Raw genomic sequence first — 18,650 nt, forward strand, 5'->3', positions numbered from 1 at the left:
TTGTGCTTCACTTGTCTCATCTATAAATAATGAATAATTTTTATAGAAATAAGTCTTAGGCAGTTAAGAATTGATAATACAAAGAACTTAATACATTGCTTGGCTTGCAGCTTTGAAAGTCATAAATAAAAATTTTAAAAATTCAACTGCAAGATGTCCATAAATCAACCAAGTAGTGCAGTTGAATCTCTCTGACTCTAGTTACTCCCAATTCCACCTGAAGTGATGTGGTTAAAATCAGAACAGTGATCAGAGTGAATTAATCCAAAGTTCTGAGTTGAAGCAAACAGGGATGGGTCAGCAATTTGGGAGACATGAGCTGATCAGTGAGAAATTTATAATCAGGCTAAGACTCAAAGCAATACCATTTAAAACCAAGTAAGGGGAAGAAAGTAAAAAGTTTATAAAGTAGTCTTAGGGACTATAACAGCATGGCTACCACTGATCAGATCTCTGTGCCTGAGATAACAGAATAGATAGCTCCCCATCATAGCTCTGTGGCTGCTGCCATATTTGAATCTTTGAAACCACTTTAGCCCAAAGTAGTTCAACAGCTCAGTGCAAGTAGCTCTTCACTCCTTGCACCGCTGATGTAGATTTAAAGGGTCCCTCAGCCTGTGAATGGGACCCCACTCCCACTATCACGTATTCCATGGACACCACTCCCTCTATGGGGTGTTCCTTGCAGGGACCCATGGGGAGAGGTAAAATTTGAGAAGAATCTCCTCTTTGGATTTGGGTCTTGCCCTTTGCCTGTTTCCCATCACTAATGACACCTCTAATCCGAGTTTGTGAATAAATAACTATATTGCTTTAGCCAGAACTTTGTCAGAACAATGAATTTTGTGGTAATTATGTTTGAGAATACTTGGAAATAAAATAGGAGTGCTGATAGGAGCAATATCTGAAATAGACCACAAATACGCTTGTATGCTGGAAAAATCACTGGCAAGTAATTTTGGCAGTCAGTTTGATAAATATTTGCTAAGTTACTACACAAATAATTTGATTTTCTAAGGGTCACAGAAAGCTCACATGGGAATGTACTGTAGGAAAAAATGGATAATTGATAAAGAAAATATAATTAATTAAAGTAATCATCCACAAAAATAACGGTGCTGACTTAGCAAGACAGAGCTATATTTACTCCACAAACAAGAGCCTTACTTCTTTACAAGAATTTTATTCTCTCGTAATGTAGTCCTAAATGAGAATTTGGTTTAAAAATAACAAAATTTTACTCACAAATTGAGTGTTTTGAATTACATTGGCAAAATCAATAATAATAATAATAATAATAAATTGTTTTAAAATTTCCAGTTTTCTATTCTGAAGTTAAACCTTTTATCAGATTGTTCACAGTGCTATATTAGATGTTTGTTCTTTAAAATAAGGAGTTCTTTTTATCTGCTACAGAACTAATATAATTCGAAATTAAATAAAGCTACTGATATATTTATTCTTTGGTTTCAAAATTCAGAATTCTTATATTCATTATGATTCCTTTTTTCAGTTTCACTCTATAATGCCAAATAGATGAGGAGATAAACATGATCTGGGCATGACTAGGCAGTCTGGGATGGATGCAGGACAAATCCAAGAAAAAAAAATCCCTGCCTCCCACAGCTGATGTCATGGAAGGAATGAAGAAAAAACACTTCTGTTTCTTATGTCCCTGTACTGACTTCTGATACCAACTACCTCGAGTAGGATCAAAATTCAAAGGTTGAGGACTCACTCTTCTGCAAGACAGCCCTTACTTCAGGCTCCAGCTACAATTTCAAGGTTCCCCAAGCCACCATTGTTTCTGATCATCTGGCTAAAAATTTTGGAGATCCCACTATCCCTTCACAGCTTATTTTCTAGAATGGCTCACCAAAACTTAGGAAATTGATATACTTATGATTACAGTTTTATTGTGAAAAGGAAATCAGGGTCCCACAAAGGGAGGGATCTTCATGGTGAGATTGGAGAGGTGCCCAAACATAAAGTCATTGACCTCTCCTTAAAATTCTGGATGTATTATCTCCTCTGGAGACTTCAGGGGTCATAGGACTCAAGAGTGTTGATAACAAGGGAAGCTCACTGAACTTCAGTGTCCATAGCTTTTGTTGGGACTCCATTACAGAGGCACAACTGATTGAATGGTTGACCATGCTCTTCAATCTCCCCCTTCTCACCCTCCTTGTTGATTAGGCTAATATTATATATTCAAAACCCCACCCCATAATTACATGGTTGGTCCTTCAGGCAATCTGTCCTAATTCATTTCATTAAAACAAATTATCTAGGGGCTTACCATGAGTTACCTCATTAGCATAAATTATCAGGGGTAATGTGGGGAGCCTACCATGTATAACAAGGACATTCCTATCACTTGGGAATTAATACCAAAGATTTAAAGGCTATCTCCCAGGACTGAGAACAAAGACCAGTCAGGTTCTTTATCATTCAATCCTAACCAATTAAAAGTCTCTGCACTCCTGAAGAAATGGGTTCAATATTTGTCTTATTTATCTTAACAATTTCAGTTGAGTATAACCCCCTCCTTCTGACTTCTACCTTCTTTCCTAGGAAGGTCTTACTTGCTTCCTTCCTCTAAGACTCTGAAACTAAGGAGAGAACTAGATAAAATAACAGAAGACACTTACAGAAAAGTTCCACACAGTAGGTGTATTCCTTTTGCTCCTCATGTATCTCTCAGTTAAATCATTACAACAGCCTTAGGAGAATAGTACTGTTGCTATCCCTGTATCAGTTAGGATCAAATTTGCCTGCTTATAAAAACGAAATTAAAACAAAAACAAATACAAAAACAATAGCAACAACAAACGGTTGGTCTAAATGCACAAGGGTGTACTTTTCACAAAGAAAAGTTGTAGAGGTAGTCTCACACTGAGATAGAGAGTAACTTCACAAGGTAGAGAAGATATTCTTCCTGTGTTGCTGTTCTACCATTCATTGAGCTTCACTATACAGACCAATATGACTTGCTTTATGACAACTTACTTCTTATTTTCATGATATCTAACTGGTCTTGAAGAACTGCATGAATCCCTTTATGAGGGCAGATTTTCTCGTGATCCCAAATGCCTCTTAAAGGTTTCACCATCTCTCAACATTGTTACTTTTGGAACCAAACCTCAACATAAGTTTTGGTGAGGATGAACCATATTCAAATCATATCTTGCCAGGCTCAGAAAAAAAGCACATGTATTCCCTTACACTTAAAAAGAATAAACATTCTATATCAATAACTTAAGCTTCTACCTTGAGAAACTATAAAAGGTGGAACAAACAAATGTCAAAGTAAACAGAAGGAAGGAATTACACAGATTACACAGAGATAAATAGGGTAGAAAAACAATAGAGAAAAATCAACAAAACCGAAAGTTAGTTCCTTGAATGATGAATAAAATTGAAAAACTTTTAGCTATACCTAGAAAAAAGAAAGAAGATGCAAATTACTAAATCCAGGAAAGATACCAAAGTCAGACAAGATATCACAAGAAAATGACAAAATAGCCAATATAAGCAGAGTTGCAAAAAGTTCTTAACAAAATACTAGCAAACTGAAACTAACAGCATATTAAAAGAATTATATGTACATGATGGCCAGTTGGACTTTATCTCCCTGGATATAAGGGTTATTCTGAGAAAGAAAATCAGTGTAATATGCCATACTAATAGAATGAAGGGGAAAACCATGGACATTTCAATGGACATGCACACAAAGTGTTGATAAATCCAGTGCCCTGTTATGATAAAAACAATCAATAAACAAAGTATAGAGACATTTTCTTCAACCTGATAAAAGATAGCTATAAAAGGCCCGCAACTAACAATATATTTAATGTTGAGACTGAAAACTTAGCCTTGTGATTAGACACATGACAACAATGTCCATGCTTGTCACTTCTATTCAATATTGAACTTAAGGTTTTAAGTAAGTAAAAGAAATAAAAGTCAGGAAAGAAGTTAATCTACTTCTACTTCTAGATAACATGACCTTACATATAGACATACCTAAAGTGTATACATACACACACATGCACTCAGAACTAAGAAACAGGTTCAATGAAGCTGCAAGATACAAACTCACTATACATAAATTTGATACATTTCTGTATGCTAGCAATTATCAATTTGAAAACGAACTTAAAAAAACAATTCCATTTGTAATGATATTAAAAATAATAACACACTTAGAAATAAATTTAAACATGAAACTGCATATTTGTGTACTGAAATTACAAAACATAGTTGAAAGAAATTAAAGTGTTACAAAAATAGAAAGAAATCTCATGTCAAGGATGAAGGACTTAATATTGTTAAGATGGAATTAGCCATTAAGTTAATCTTCAGATTCAATGCAGTCTCTATTAAAATTCCAACATTAATTTTTATAGAAAAATATGACAAACTGATCTTAAAATTTATGTGGAATTTCAAGTAGCTGTGAATAGCCAAAATAATTTTATAAAGAACACAGAGGAAGAACCTACACTTTCTGGTTGCAAGACATATTATAAAGAACATTGATAGAAACAATGAGGTAAAGACATGAAAATAGACATACAGATCAATGAAATAGAATTGAGAATACACCCATACTCCTGTAGTCAAGGAGCTTTTAACAATGAGACCAACACTATTTAATGAGGAAAAAAGAGTATTTCCAACAAATTGTTCTGGGATAATTGAATATCCACCAAAGAATGAATTTGGATCCCTATCTCACAACTTGTACTTAAACGAACCCCAAATCAATCAAAGAGCTAGGCATAATAGTTAAAATCATAAAAAGTTGAGAAGGACATATGGATGTATGTTTCAGTGACCTTGAATTAAGCAACAATTTCACAAATGACAACAAGAGCGTATGAACCGAAAGAGAAAATAGATTGGAGTTTTTCAAAATTATAAACTTTTATCTAACAAAAGGCATCACTAATAAAGTGAAATGACAAACTTTAGAATGAGAGAAAATATTTGTCATTTATATATCTGGTAAGGGTCTAGTATCCAGAATATAAAAATAAATTTTACTACTCAACAAAAAATAGACATACAACCTGATTAAAGAAAGTTCTTAAACAGATATTTCTCCTAAGAAGTTCTACCAAGGGTCAATAAGCACGTAAAAAATGTTGAACATCATTAGTCATTAAAGAAATGCAAATCAATACTATAATGAGCTACCATTTCATACCTCATAAGATGACTATTATCAAACAAAAGAAAATAGTAGGTGTTATGAGGAGATGCAGGAACCAAAACCCTCATACTTTATTGATGGGAATGTAATATACAGTGGAACAGGCACTTGGGAATGAGTTGAACAGTTCTTTAGAATGTCAAATACTGAATTACCATATAACCCAGCAATTTCACTCCTAGATATTTTTGCAAGAGAATTGAAACAGGTATTCAAGTGTACACTTGTATGTAAACATTCCAAGTAGCCCTATTCATAAGAGCTGAAACCCAAATACTCAAGTGATAGATTTTTTAAAAGTGTTGTGTATCTATAAAATGAGATACTATTTAGGCATAAAAAGAAACAAAGTAATTGGATGTGCTATAAAATGGATAAACATTGAAAACTTTTATTTATTATGCTAACTGAAAGAAACCAGGTACAAAGGTCACATACTGTATGATATGGTTTTTGTGACATATTCAAAATAGACAAATCCAGAGTTAGGCAAATGCAGAGCATAGCTAAGTCCAAAGTAGCTCTCAAAGACTGAGAAGAGGGGAAAGTGAAAAGTAGCTTCTTGATCGGTATGTGGCTTATTTTTGGAGTGATAGAAGTTACATGGAAATAGATGGTGGTACATTTTGAATACACTATCAAGCATTGGAATGACACACTTTAAACTGGTTTAACAGGGTGAATTTAAGTTATGTGAATTTTATTTTATTTTAGAAAATCCTGCTGTGAAGAAAGATCTTTGCTTCAGGTATTCTATCTGCCTCCTCACTCCAAGGCCCCCACCATCTTCTCTTTTCAAAATTTTATACTTTCTTAAAAATAACACCTGATAAAAACTGCTTTTCCAAATATCACAGTTAAAAATTACAGGAGTGAGAGTTTTGAGTTTTGCTTTAAATTGATTTAAGGTGTATTATGCAGATGAACAAAATTTGAATAATTCTGAATAAATTACTGTGACAGAGTGACCTTCTTGTTGGTTAAATGTGGGGAAAATAATAAAACACTAAATTTGGATCCATTTAAGCTGTTCTTTTTGAAGATTGCCAGACTAATTATTTATGTACTTGTAACTTCCTTTCTTCTGGTGGAAGTTTTTTTTTTTTTTTTTTTTCCTTTTTCTGATCAAAGTACTCCACTCAACATTCACAAAATGAGTGAGCCTGTGCCTTCTCTAGAACACCTTCCTCAGGAATGTTGTGAAATCTTGTCATCCTCTAGTGGTTGTCCTCAAAGCTGCATTTCAGATAGAGGGCCACTTGAGTTTAGCCAACAGATACTGTCCTGCAGTTTCACTGCAAGAGGTCTGAGCAGTTTGTACTGGTTGGGCTTCCTGATGATCATCTCAGGAGGCTCAGGAGATGGCTGCTTTAGCCCTGTTCTAATGGAATGAAGAAGTCTTCTGTCTTTCAGTTTACTCTTTAATTTCTTTATTCTCTTTGAGCCCTCTAATACGCCCAAATACACCACAGAATGTTATTTTTTGATTTTTGTTTTTTACTTATTGAGTAAAAACTGTCATTATTTGAGGTGGGTCAATGAGGAGGTGTCAATATTATGGCCTCATGATGATAGGGATAATCATATTGAAAACTATTTGTCACTCTATATATGATATTAAAACTTTTTCTCTTCTAACCACCCAGCCCCAGTAGGTTTTTTTAGCCCACATGCAGCCTTCTCAAAAAGCCTGTGGGGTTTTAATCCCACACACACACATAAAGAAAGAAAGAAAGAAAGAAAGAAAGAAAGAAAGAAAGAAAGAAAGAAAGAAAGAAAGAAAGAAAGAAAGAAAGAAAGAAAGAAAGAAAGAAAGAAATCAAGAAATAGCTTATATTTAATAAAACTTTGAACTTGGACTTACTTTTTATCACTGATTCCAAACCCCCAAAAATGAAGCATAAATGTAGATTCCTTTAAAATTCACTTTGTGAAAATGGAAATAGCCTGTCTGATTTAAATTTAATTTATAATGTGGTAAAACAAATAATTTTAAGTGTCATATGAACATGTAGAAATAGCATATACTCTTAGGCTCTTTTAAAAATAAATTTGTTTTTAGAGTAAATGTTCTCTTCTGGAACTAGTTTAATATCATCTTTTAATAATCAAAGTAGAAGAATCCCAGAATACTGCTGAAAATGTCTAGAGGTTAGAATTTTGCTTAATATTAGCTGTGTCAGTAATAAAAATATATTCCTTTAAAAATTCTTAATGTGTTTTACTTAAATAAGGTATTCTGCATACTTAATTCTAATATTTAATATTACTGTGGTTAGAGGTACCACAGTAAATAATTATACAAAAGCTCAAGGAGAGCAAGCTCTATATATGCTGCAGTAAATACAGTAAATTTTCTACTGGCTCTTTGTTAAATGCTACATTCCCAATTATATATCTGTAAATCATCTACATTGTCTTTGGTCTGAATTTCTCATTCTCACTATACTTTACAGTCTTGGTAGACTGGGGCTACCATAACAGTGGAATTACTCCCATGAAGGGCAGTTAGGTCTAAGAATAAATACAATGTCACTGTGTAAGTGTATATGAATTTTCACTTGGTTCTGAGTATCAATTTTTCTATTCAAGATATTTGAGTTGCATTTATTATGATAAAAATATGTGCAAATATTCTTGTATATCAGCATATTTATAAATATTTGATTACTTTCTTTTATGTTTTTGGCCTCCACTGATAAATCCCTATAAATTTGTAGTTGATTTAACTGACATTATTTTCTAAATACTTCTTGAGTGATTTTTATGTGTTTTATTATTGCAATAAGTTGAGCCAATCATGAGACTGTCAGCTATTTAAGAATGTCTTACATGTGTTTTTATTCTTTGTATTGCCCACAATAGGCAGTATTTGCTGAACTGAAGTTACCTTTTAAAACCACTATATAATATATTTTGTTTGACATGAACAGATTTTTATATGTTAGAACTGCTTAAAACTGTTTTCAAAACAAAACTCTATCTTTGTGTCACAGTGAGTTATGCAATTTGCTTTTTAAAGTCTATATTAATGAACCAAGACTCTGCCTTATGTCACAGCTGGGCACTGAAACTCAGTGCTTTAAGTCACACTGCTAATTCCTTGACTGGCCTCCCTAGGAAGATGTAGTCTTTTAAGTCTGACGCTGTGCTGTAAACACGCTCCTGTTTATTCCAGCTAATGAGGAACAGGCTGTCTGGAGATGTGTCTCTGAAGAAAATGCTGAGCAAATCCTTAGGAAATGAAGCTCTCCAGATTGATTGGAAAGATAACTTTTGGTAACACGTTGTAAGCAAAACTATAATATCAAACTCAAAAAAGGCAGATTAGATGTAAAACTTGCGTGGCTGAATTAACTTGCGCTTGGGAGACAGCAAGAAAAGAAAGATGCTGAGATTTTCACTATCTTTTGCCTCCTCCCTCCCCAGCCCCTGAAGTTGTGTTTTTGCTTCTCTCTACTCCCTTCCCTAATTTTGCTCTCCTGCTGGGAATCCTTTTCTGGGTCTTGTTATCTCTCCTTAGGATCAGCCAAGCTGTCTCTTCCTTTTTTCTTCTGTTATAAGGTGTCTAATAGTTTATAGCCTTTTAATCTTATGGCTCTTCCTGTAGACAGTTTAAAATGGCTTCTGCAGCTGCTTTAGATCCTTTAGTTTGAAAAGTCACTAACTTTTAAATCATAGGCTTTATTATTGAAAAGTTTTCTAAGGCTATGCCTTACTGAGCATTGATTTTGGCCTTGGGGAATACTTTTATCCAAAATATAAATTATTTCACTTATTCACTTAAAGTAAAATGAACGGCCAATGGTAAACAAGTGACAAGTCTTATTTTTTCTGAGGCTTCTTTAATTCTAAATCTCTTGAATCTCTCTTCTCTATATCTGTCAACTCCTTGAAAAGACATGAACTACTTATTGGTCATTAACTGATATATAAATGCAAGTGGAACTTTCATTTCAAGTACATCCCCTTATTCACTTGAAGGATACTGTAAATTTATCTCCATTGTCGATTCCTTTCCATCATAAAGAACCACTGAATCTTCAGTTGCTTTCCTGTTATTACTGAAAGATCGGTACTGTCAGTGACCCCTCATTAATCATGTAATACTCCTTCAAGAAACATTTATGGGTTTTAGTTTCCTATGGGAAGATAGGCAAGTCTTCATTCCACCGATATTATTAGGTTATTTCCTCTAATAAAAAAATGTCATAGGCATGATAAAATTTTTCGGTATTTTATGATTTTTTTTTCATTTGATAGATAAAGAATATATGAATTTTGGTGATTTTGCACATGATGTGTAGGGTTGTAATTCCTTAAAAAAACTGAGTATGGAGAACAACATGATCATTTCCCTGGAGGAATGCTTCCACTACTACTATTACAGTATCACATTTTTCAAAATATTTCATTCTTCTATAGCTTCTATTGCTCCCAGTATAATGGTAGGAAAGAACCAAACCTCTCATTATGAAAATGTTTTTTTTTTATCTTATTTCATTTACAATTCATAATTTCATAAAGATGCAGCAGATAACATCAGTGATATTTCAATAGAGATTCTAAGTAGTTAAATTATTTGATCAAGTTTACTAAGTTAGTGGTAGAAATCTACCAATTTCTACATTTGCGATCTATAAATTGTCAATGGATCCAAATTTATGGGCCATGGACCTTCAGGGTTCTATAGACTTATTTCAAAAAGGTTCATATATATACATATATATCAGTTCACTGAATCAATAGCACAATGACATCTTTATGAACACTTTTTGCTATGATAAAGTACAAATTATTTTTTAACTGTTATTGGATTCAGAATAAATTTTGTCATTATGTACCTTTAAAGCGATGATTACTGAAGAAAAAAATTACAACCGTAGTATCTGGATTCCTTTTTAATATTAAACAGGGATTTTTATACCAAAAAAGTGTTGGAAATCACTGTATTAAATCATGATTGGGGGCTCTAGGTCACAAATAAAGCTGAGAAGGAAAGGACTGGTCATAACTACGATGTGACTGACAATTAGTGTGAAGATAGCAAAGCTTCTTTTGCCTTCTCACTACCTTTCTTGTAGCTTTTGGTCCATCCATTGCACTCCCATGTAGAATCTTTCTATCTTCCCTCTCTGAACAGGAAAAACAACAACAACAACAACAAAAAAGCAAACAAACAAAATACATGATTTTTATGTATTGGAAGCTACATATATTTTCTAATAATATTTATTGAATGTCTATTGTGTGGGCCTGCCTACTTGCTAAACTCCTTATATGCATCAACCTATTTTATTCTTACATCAGAAATGTAAGGTGATAGTGTGTTATGTGTTGCAGATGAATCTGAGCTTCAAAAATATTAAAGGTTCCAATATCACAAATTTGATGAATTGAAATTCATGACCCAACATCAGGTCTGACAAATCTCAATGCATACATTTTTCAAAAGTAACACATTAAATCTGTACACTGTTGAGGCTCAAATATGAAATTAATAGATTTAGATCATTCTAGAACATAAGAATTCATTTTTCTATTTCAAAGTAGGCTCTATTCTTTGAATGTTAGGGGCTCTGTCTTTTATGTTCACCTTTGCATCTCAAGCACTAGTGAAATATCTAGCATATGTTAAATGCCCAGTGATGTTTTTTTAACTCCTTTCTCATGGGGTCTATTTTCCTACATTTGTTTGATCAAAATATGTTGCTAATTGTTTATCAAAAATGTCTTTCAAATGTTACCATTTTTCTCTTTGTTGACACTACATTTCTATAAGCTATTGTTATATACTGAATCCTGTCTTCTCAAAATTCTTATGTTGAAGCCACACCCCCAATATGACTATAATTTGAGGAGACAATTTATAGGCAAATAACTGAGAGTGTGGTATCCAATAAATGTTGATAGAATATCATTTACAATAATGCTGCTTTTTCTGGGATTAAACCTATTTGCTGTACTATCTCTATACTGCAGTAGTAATAAAGAACTATGTAATATAACATCCCTATTCCATAGTAGTTATGTGTAGAATATTAGGTCATAAGGACAGGGCCCTCTTCTAATATAACAACTGTGCTTAAAAGAAGAATAAGAATTACCAGGAATGTACGCATAGAGAAAAGGCCATGCAAGCGCACAGCAAGATGGCCATCCAAAGGCCTAGGACAGAGGCCTCAGGAGAAACTAAATCTGCTGACACCTTGATATTGAACTTTCAACTTCTAGAAGTGTGAGGAAATACATTTCTGTTATGTAAGCCACTAAGTCTGTACTCCTTGACTTACAATGGGCTTATATTCAGATAAATCCATTGTAAATTGGAAACACCATAAACGAACATTACTTTAATACACCTAACCACCTACCAGAACACGGTACACTGTAGAGTGTTGGTCATCCACTCTCATTGTCGCATGACCAACTGGGGGCTTTGGCTGGCTGCAACTGCCCAGCATCTTCAGAGTATCATATCACATATTGCTAAACTGGGAAAAGATCAAAATTCAAAAATTGAAATATGGTTTCCACTGAATGTATGTCATTTTCATACCAATGTGAAGTCAAGAGATCATAAGTTGAACCATCCTAAGTCAAGGACAGATATATTTGTTGCAGCAGGCCTAGCTAGCTAATACAATCCTTAGAATTTGTCTTCTAAGAAATTGAAATTATTTACTAATTTTTCCATTCTCCCTAGTTTCTCATTAGGTGGAAACCTCTAATTCCTTCATCTCATTTCATTGGGATGACTTCCAATTGAGCAACACAGTTGCCTTATATTGTGTGATTAGCAGATCTCATTCCATTTGCAGGAGGCAGCTCAGGTCATTCAGAAAAAGTTGGTTGGGGAGGTGGTCGCAGTCCCTTAGATTGGCTTTCAAATCAACTTCTTCTTTTATTACAAGTTCTTTTACTATAGTTCTTTTATTTTAATATCTTTCATGGACATAGAAATTATATTTTAAAAACATCTTTATAAAATTGTCTCATATTATTTGATCCTTAAAACAAATCTATAAGAAATATCACATAGAACCCTCCAAATCACTCTTAAAGAAATAGATTTAGAATCTGACAGACACCAAGTGGCAGAAACAGCCTAGAAATGCAATACTTCAGATTCAAAGCTCATTGCTCTTTCCACTCTATCACATTTAAAAATGACACAACAGATTATATTCATTTGTTCTGCACAGTGGAGTTGTACCAAACATATATTTAATTTATTTGAATTAAATTGCAAGAGAAAGCCCAAGGTAGATATCATTTAAATTAAACATAGACTATTGTGTCAGACATCTTACTGAATAAGCATTGGCCCCAGGCAATGGAGTCAATCAAGCTTGAAAGAGTAATTTAGGTTCAGTGAATCTTTTGAACAAAAATGATTCACTTCAAGGGGTCTCAAGCATTGATAAAGAAGTAAAAATGTGTTGTTCAATCCTAAGTTGATGATAGAGAAACTGAATAAATTAATATTGAGGGCTATAGAGAACTATTGCTTAAGGGAACAATACTATATTTTTCTAATGTGTATTTGATCAAGAAGATCTTTTCCTAATCTTTGTAAATCTTCCTTGAAAAATTAATAAATTGGCTTTCTGGCTTCTATATCTATTTCTTTTGAGTGTGATTGTGTAAATAGTATAAAAAGTTTTTCCAGGATTTAATCACCTCCTGTTGAACCAAACTACTTCAAGTAGTCAATTTCTCAACCTATAAATCCAAGGGCTAGATATTGGCTCTGTATTAGCTATCAAGACATAAATGTCCCAAACAGGATGCTGAAATTTCTCTAGATATCTTCTTTATGATAAACAATAAATGTTCCAGAAAGAAAAATTTCCATCACATTTTTCTTCTTACTGATGTTCTACTTATCACTGGAAAATGGCTGCTCATGCATGGTACCTATCTACTCTACAATCTGGAAAGTCATTTTGTGAATTTATACACACTTAGGAAGAACATTTATAAGCATATCCTAAACTACTGGCATGATATTAAAAAGAAGCGAGGTGGTCCTTCATTCTACATGTCATGTGAATTCTGCTATGGTTTGAATAAGTGTCCCCCCAAAGGCCCATTTGTTAATGATTTGTGGCACTTTTGGGAGTGAAGGAAACTTGAAGAAGTGGGCTTCATGGCAGGAAGTTAGGATACTGGGAAAGGGCTTTGAAGAAGATATTGGGACCCCAGATGCTCCCCGCACCCCACAGTCCTCCATATATTCTCTTGTCCTTCTAATTTGTGTGGCACCATAAATCTTTATCCAATCTCTTTTGGATAATATTTTACTATGTGTCCATCTCTTTGTTCTTTCTTAGCTACCCAGTCATTATATGTCATGACTAAATTGAAATGAAATAAATGCTAATATGATCAATCTGTTTTTTGTTTTGTTTTGTTTTGTTTTGTTTTTGTTACTGGGGATTAACCACTGAGCCACATTCCCAGTCCTTTTTTAATTTTCTATTTTGAGACAGGGTTTCGCTAAGTTACTCACCATAGGTCTCACTATGGTCAACCTGTTTTTTGATTAGTTCTCTGTATTTTCATCTTTAGCCAGAAAAAAATATATATACAACTTGTCATTCTCCAGTTTCTTTTTGTGTGTTTTTATGTCTTTTCTTATTGCACTGTTGGCACTCCTCATCCATGGGTTTGTATTTATGAATTCAACCAAGTGTGGACAAAAAAAATTTTTTTTAGTTGTGTCTACATTTAACATGTACAGACTTTTTCCTTATCATTATTCCATAAGCAATAATGTACTGAGTATTTATATTGTGTTAGGTATAAATAATCTAGAGGTAATTTAAAGTATACAGGAGGATGTGCACAGGTTATATGCAAACGCTATGCCGTTTTCTATAAGGAACTTGAGCACCTTCCAATTTTGGTTTACACAGGGGTTCATGCAACCACTCACAGGTGCTCAGGGATAATTGCTTCATTTTCTATTCCTAAGTACCATAAAATGTAATCTAATTATGTATTTCCTGTCTTAGCTATAAATATAAGCCATGTTAAGGTTTAGATATTTCATATCTAAAACCAATTAAATAGTTTCCTTGTGAATATAAATTAGTACCATAGATAGAGTTATTTCTTAGAAAACAAACTATAAGTATTTATGTAAGTATCCATGTATAGTCATGAAAATGTCACGTTAGACATATTGGACAACATTTTATAGACTATTGGGCATTATTTAAAGAAAATAGAAATATAAGTTCTCATTATTAAAGGAATATTATGTTAAGAATAGTATAGATACCATTACATTGTTTATAAGAAAATGTATCCAAGGATTTGAGATGAAAGTGGCTTTAGCCAGCATATTAAAAACTATTTCACTGAATCCCAGGGATGATATAAGAATGATTTTAAAAGCTTTAATGTAAGTACAGGATTGCTTATTTTAATTTCAAGCCAGTTGTGGGATTTTTCATGTTAAATATATAGTGCTTTTATTTTTAGGCCAATATGATAAGCACATTACAAATTACTCAAATAGTGATCAAAAGTAGACTTTAAATGACTGACTTTTTATTTAAGTAGTCTCTTGCTTAAATAAATTCAACTTTAGATTAGTTTGCCTCATTTCCAATTGCAACTTCTTATCAAAAAAGGGAAAATAAACACAATACACTTGACATCTTTTAAAATGCATAATGATTCTACTTTTCTGAATATTGGTCATAATATTACATTCTTACAAGATTAATTTCTTGAGTGACCAAAATTTGTTAGTTAAGACAGATACAATCAATTTAAAATTACTTCTATAATTACTAAACTATGAATAGTTATTATGTTCAAAATATGGATGCAATAGAATTTTTTTTTGCAAAATCTTTAATTTGACTTGTGTAAAATATTGTTATAGTCGACGATCTTCTAATGTGGTTCTCACTACCTATGGATAGTACCAAAAGAGTAATTATTTTAGTGATTTTTTAATGACCCATTTCTTAGAACTTATGTCATGAATTGTAAGTCTTCATTTAAACATAGTAACAATATCATCACTTAATTTCCAGTTTAAAGCATTCCACTATAATGACTCTATGTTTGTTTGTGGTAGAATCATGGGAAGTTCACCTAAGGGTAGAGTGGTAAATGCAGAAAATTCTGGCTTATTGCAACACATGGGGACGATATTTGGCCTTTCAATAAAGGATTACTTGGTCCAAAATTTTAGCACGCAGCATCTGGTATTCAGGATAACATCATGTTTTTCTAAAAACCCCAGTCAAAGTTCTGGCAGAGTAGCATCCCTGAGTATTTGCAGTATGTTTGCCAGTAATTTTTTTTTTTTTTTTTTTTTTTTTTTGCCCAGGCAAAACTGCATTGTCATCATGCCAATGGTATCCAGTTAATACCTAATAATAGCCTACACTCTCTTGTAGGCTTGAAAAGGCAAGATTGTTGCAGGACCAGAATACATATGAGCATAAGCCATAACTAATTAATAGTCCACATGAATTGCCATGAAAATAACAACTTCATGGGTGCTACAAATCTAATCTACCATCAAACTTTCAGTGTCAAAGCAATATCTTGACAACCATCCAACTTAACTTAAATTTAGGTAAGTGAAGAAAGCATATAAACTTTCTTTTATTAAGTATAATTTATTTTGTAAACCATAGAAAAATAACTACCCCCATGATTTTGTGATGGGTGATCACATTGAAAAATTTTCCTAAGTGTTAAAAATATTTATTCAATAATGGATAACCTTGGAGAGAATATATTTTCAGTGCCCCCTGAACAACCCCATTTTCCAATTACTCTTTATGAATACATTTCCACAAATATGCAGTTCAGCTTCAACAATAATCTCTGAATCAAGACAGGTCTGGGTTTAATGTCTGTATCCTTAACTCTAGATGCCAAATTTCCCCTTGTAAAGCTGGGTTAATACAGGTTATTATCTCTTATTCATAATTCCCAAACCCCAAAACTACTGAAGGCAATATTTTTTTCTTAGTTGACAGAAAAAACTGACCTAATCTGAATCCATTGTCCACAAAATTCTTTCCTGACTCAACCTGACAGGAAGTTCTTTAGAACATTTGCATATTCCCTTCTGTGTAGACACCCTCACATTTGAGTGAGGAAGTATTAGTGTTTATCACAGAGAGATACCCCAGGTCCTAAACCTGAAGACTTCTAAATTCTGAGACACTTACTGAGCCTTACATAAATCTTACCTCAAAGGATCAACTGTCTTACCTCAAAGGATTCTCAAGGAACTTATAGTATATTGTGACCAACATACACTGGAAGACCACTAGGCCTCTGAAATACTAGAAATAACTAAATTCAAAAATTGAAAACCAATAGTAAAAAGTTAGGCAATGGAGGAAATGATTTAGAAGGAAAACCGAGATATTTCAACTGTGTGTTTAGCTGCAAAAACAGATGGTCTAAAGGGCTTGTGTTCAAAAATTATCTAAATCAAGGTCAGTGATGGAATCACTGAAAACATACCACAGTGAATGACCTTAAAGACATGCAGTTCCCTCATCCACCATTTTCAGATAGTGCTAGAACCCACTCATTGTTTCGCTTTTAAGATATATAGTTTTCAAGTGTATCTTGGCTATTAACTTATTCCTACAAGGTTACAAATGCTGCTCACTAAATCCAAATCAAATATCTAAAGATACATAATGAAGCAATAATAGGAGTTTGCAATATTTACCTCATCAATGAGTTACTGCTTTTTCTATGAGTTGTAGGTTAAAAATGCACAAAGAGAATGTTGGAAGGTCGGATGTAGTTTCCAATCACAACCATCAATTTTCTCATTTTCTGGATACCAGCTGGGTATTTAAAAATTCAATTCAAATCTGACACTAACTACCTGGAGATAGCGCACATCCCATATCTTAAAGGTTCAGTCCTATGAGTTTGCCCATAGGCCTTGAGGTGCCATTAACAAATCCTAGGCACTACTGACTCCCTGGCTAAAACTGAAGTTTCCTCTATTCCCTCCCAAAGGCTTGATAGTTTGCTAGAATGGTTCACAGAGAAGTTATTTTCCCTATATTTACTGGTTTATTATAAATGATATAAGTGAATAGCCAGCTAAAAAGTACTGAGGATATGGATCTTATGGGTCCCCAAGCACAAGAGTGGTCATTTCCACGGAGCTGGAGTGTGCCATCTTCCGGTTGGTGGATGTGTTCACTACTTAAGCTCAATGCATTTCACTCCAGAGTGTTGACATGGTTCAATCTCCAATCCCTCTTCCCTCCCTAGGAGTCAGGGGAAGGGCTGAAAGTTCCCATCCTCTAGTCACTTGGTCTTTCCCGTGCCCAGCCCCAGTCTGAAGTTTTCAAGGACTCCATCATAAATCACCTTACTAGCGTAGACTCAGGTGTGATCAAAGGGATTCCTTGTTGATCAACAGACGATGTCCCTATCATTCAGGAAATTCCAAGGTTTTAGGAACGCTGTGCTAAGAACTGGGACAAAAGCCAAATATATTAGGACATATAAGAATATTTGCTGGAAACCCTTTTATTTCCAGATCAGCCATAACCTATAGTAACCGTGTTAGTACTGTTAGTATTGGACCAATTAACACTTCAAACACAACACAGGAAAATAAATACGGAAACTTTCTTACTGTCAAGAAATGAAGCATCTAGTTTTACCCCTCTATGTAGAGCACATGGAATATTACATTTTACACATAATATTTTCATTGAAGATTGGATTTCAAGATGTGCCCAGTGGAGTGTGCCTGTAATCCCAATAACAAGGGAGACAGAGATAGGAGGATTGCAAGTTGCAAGTTCCAATCCAGCCTGGGCAATTTAGCAAGACCCCTTCTCAAAATAAAAAAATAAAAAGGGCCGGGGATGTATCTCAGTGATAGAGTGCCTCTGGGTTCCCTACACACACCAAGACTGAATTTCAATGTTAAAAAACTCTCTTGCTCCCTTTCTCTCTCTCTCTCATACATTGACTAATTTAAAAACAAATAATACAATTACAATGAAAGGACCATTTACAAGTTCGAATATAACAAAAAGTCGGCAAATGAGATTTTGTATTATGGAGGTAGGATGTCATGACCTAGCTTTCTGTTTTTTTCTTTATGTTAGGAAAACCTTACTGCAGCTTTCTAGAGAGTAGAAAAGAGTGAATTTGATAGTTGTCTATGAGGCTATTGGACCTTGCACAATAAGAGAAAAAAAAACCATATGCTTTGGTAGACTAAAACTCTTGAGACTGAGGAATCTATGAAATAATAAAGTTTATTGAGACATTACACATAACAGTTGGGGGTTGCGGGGAGGGAGAAAGGCCAGATCCTAAAACAAGTTTCTGCAATTCCTCCTAGCAGCAAAGCCAGGGTAGCAGTTGGAAATGACTGACCAACAAGGAACGAAGAGCATTT

This window comes from Sciurus vulgaris (assembly GCF_902686455.1).
Source record: "Sciurus vulgaris genome assembly, chromosome: 5".
NCBI lineage: Eukaryota > Metazoa > Chordata > Mammalia > Rodentia > Sciuridae > Sciurus > Sciurus vulgaris.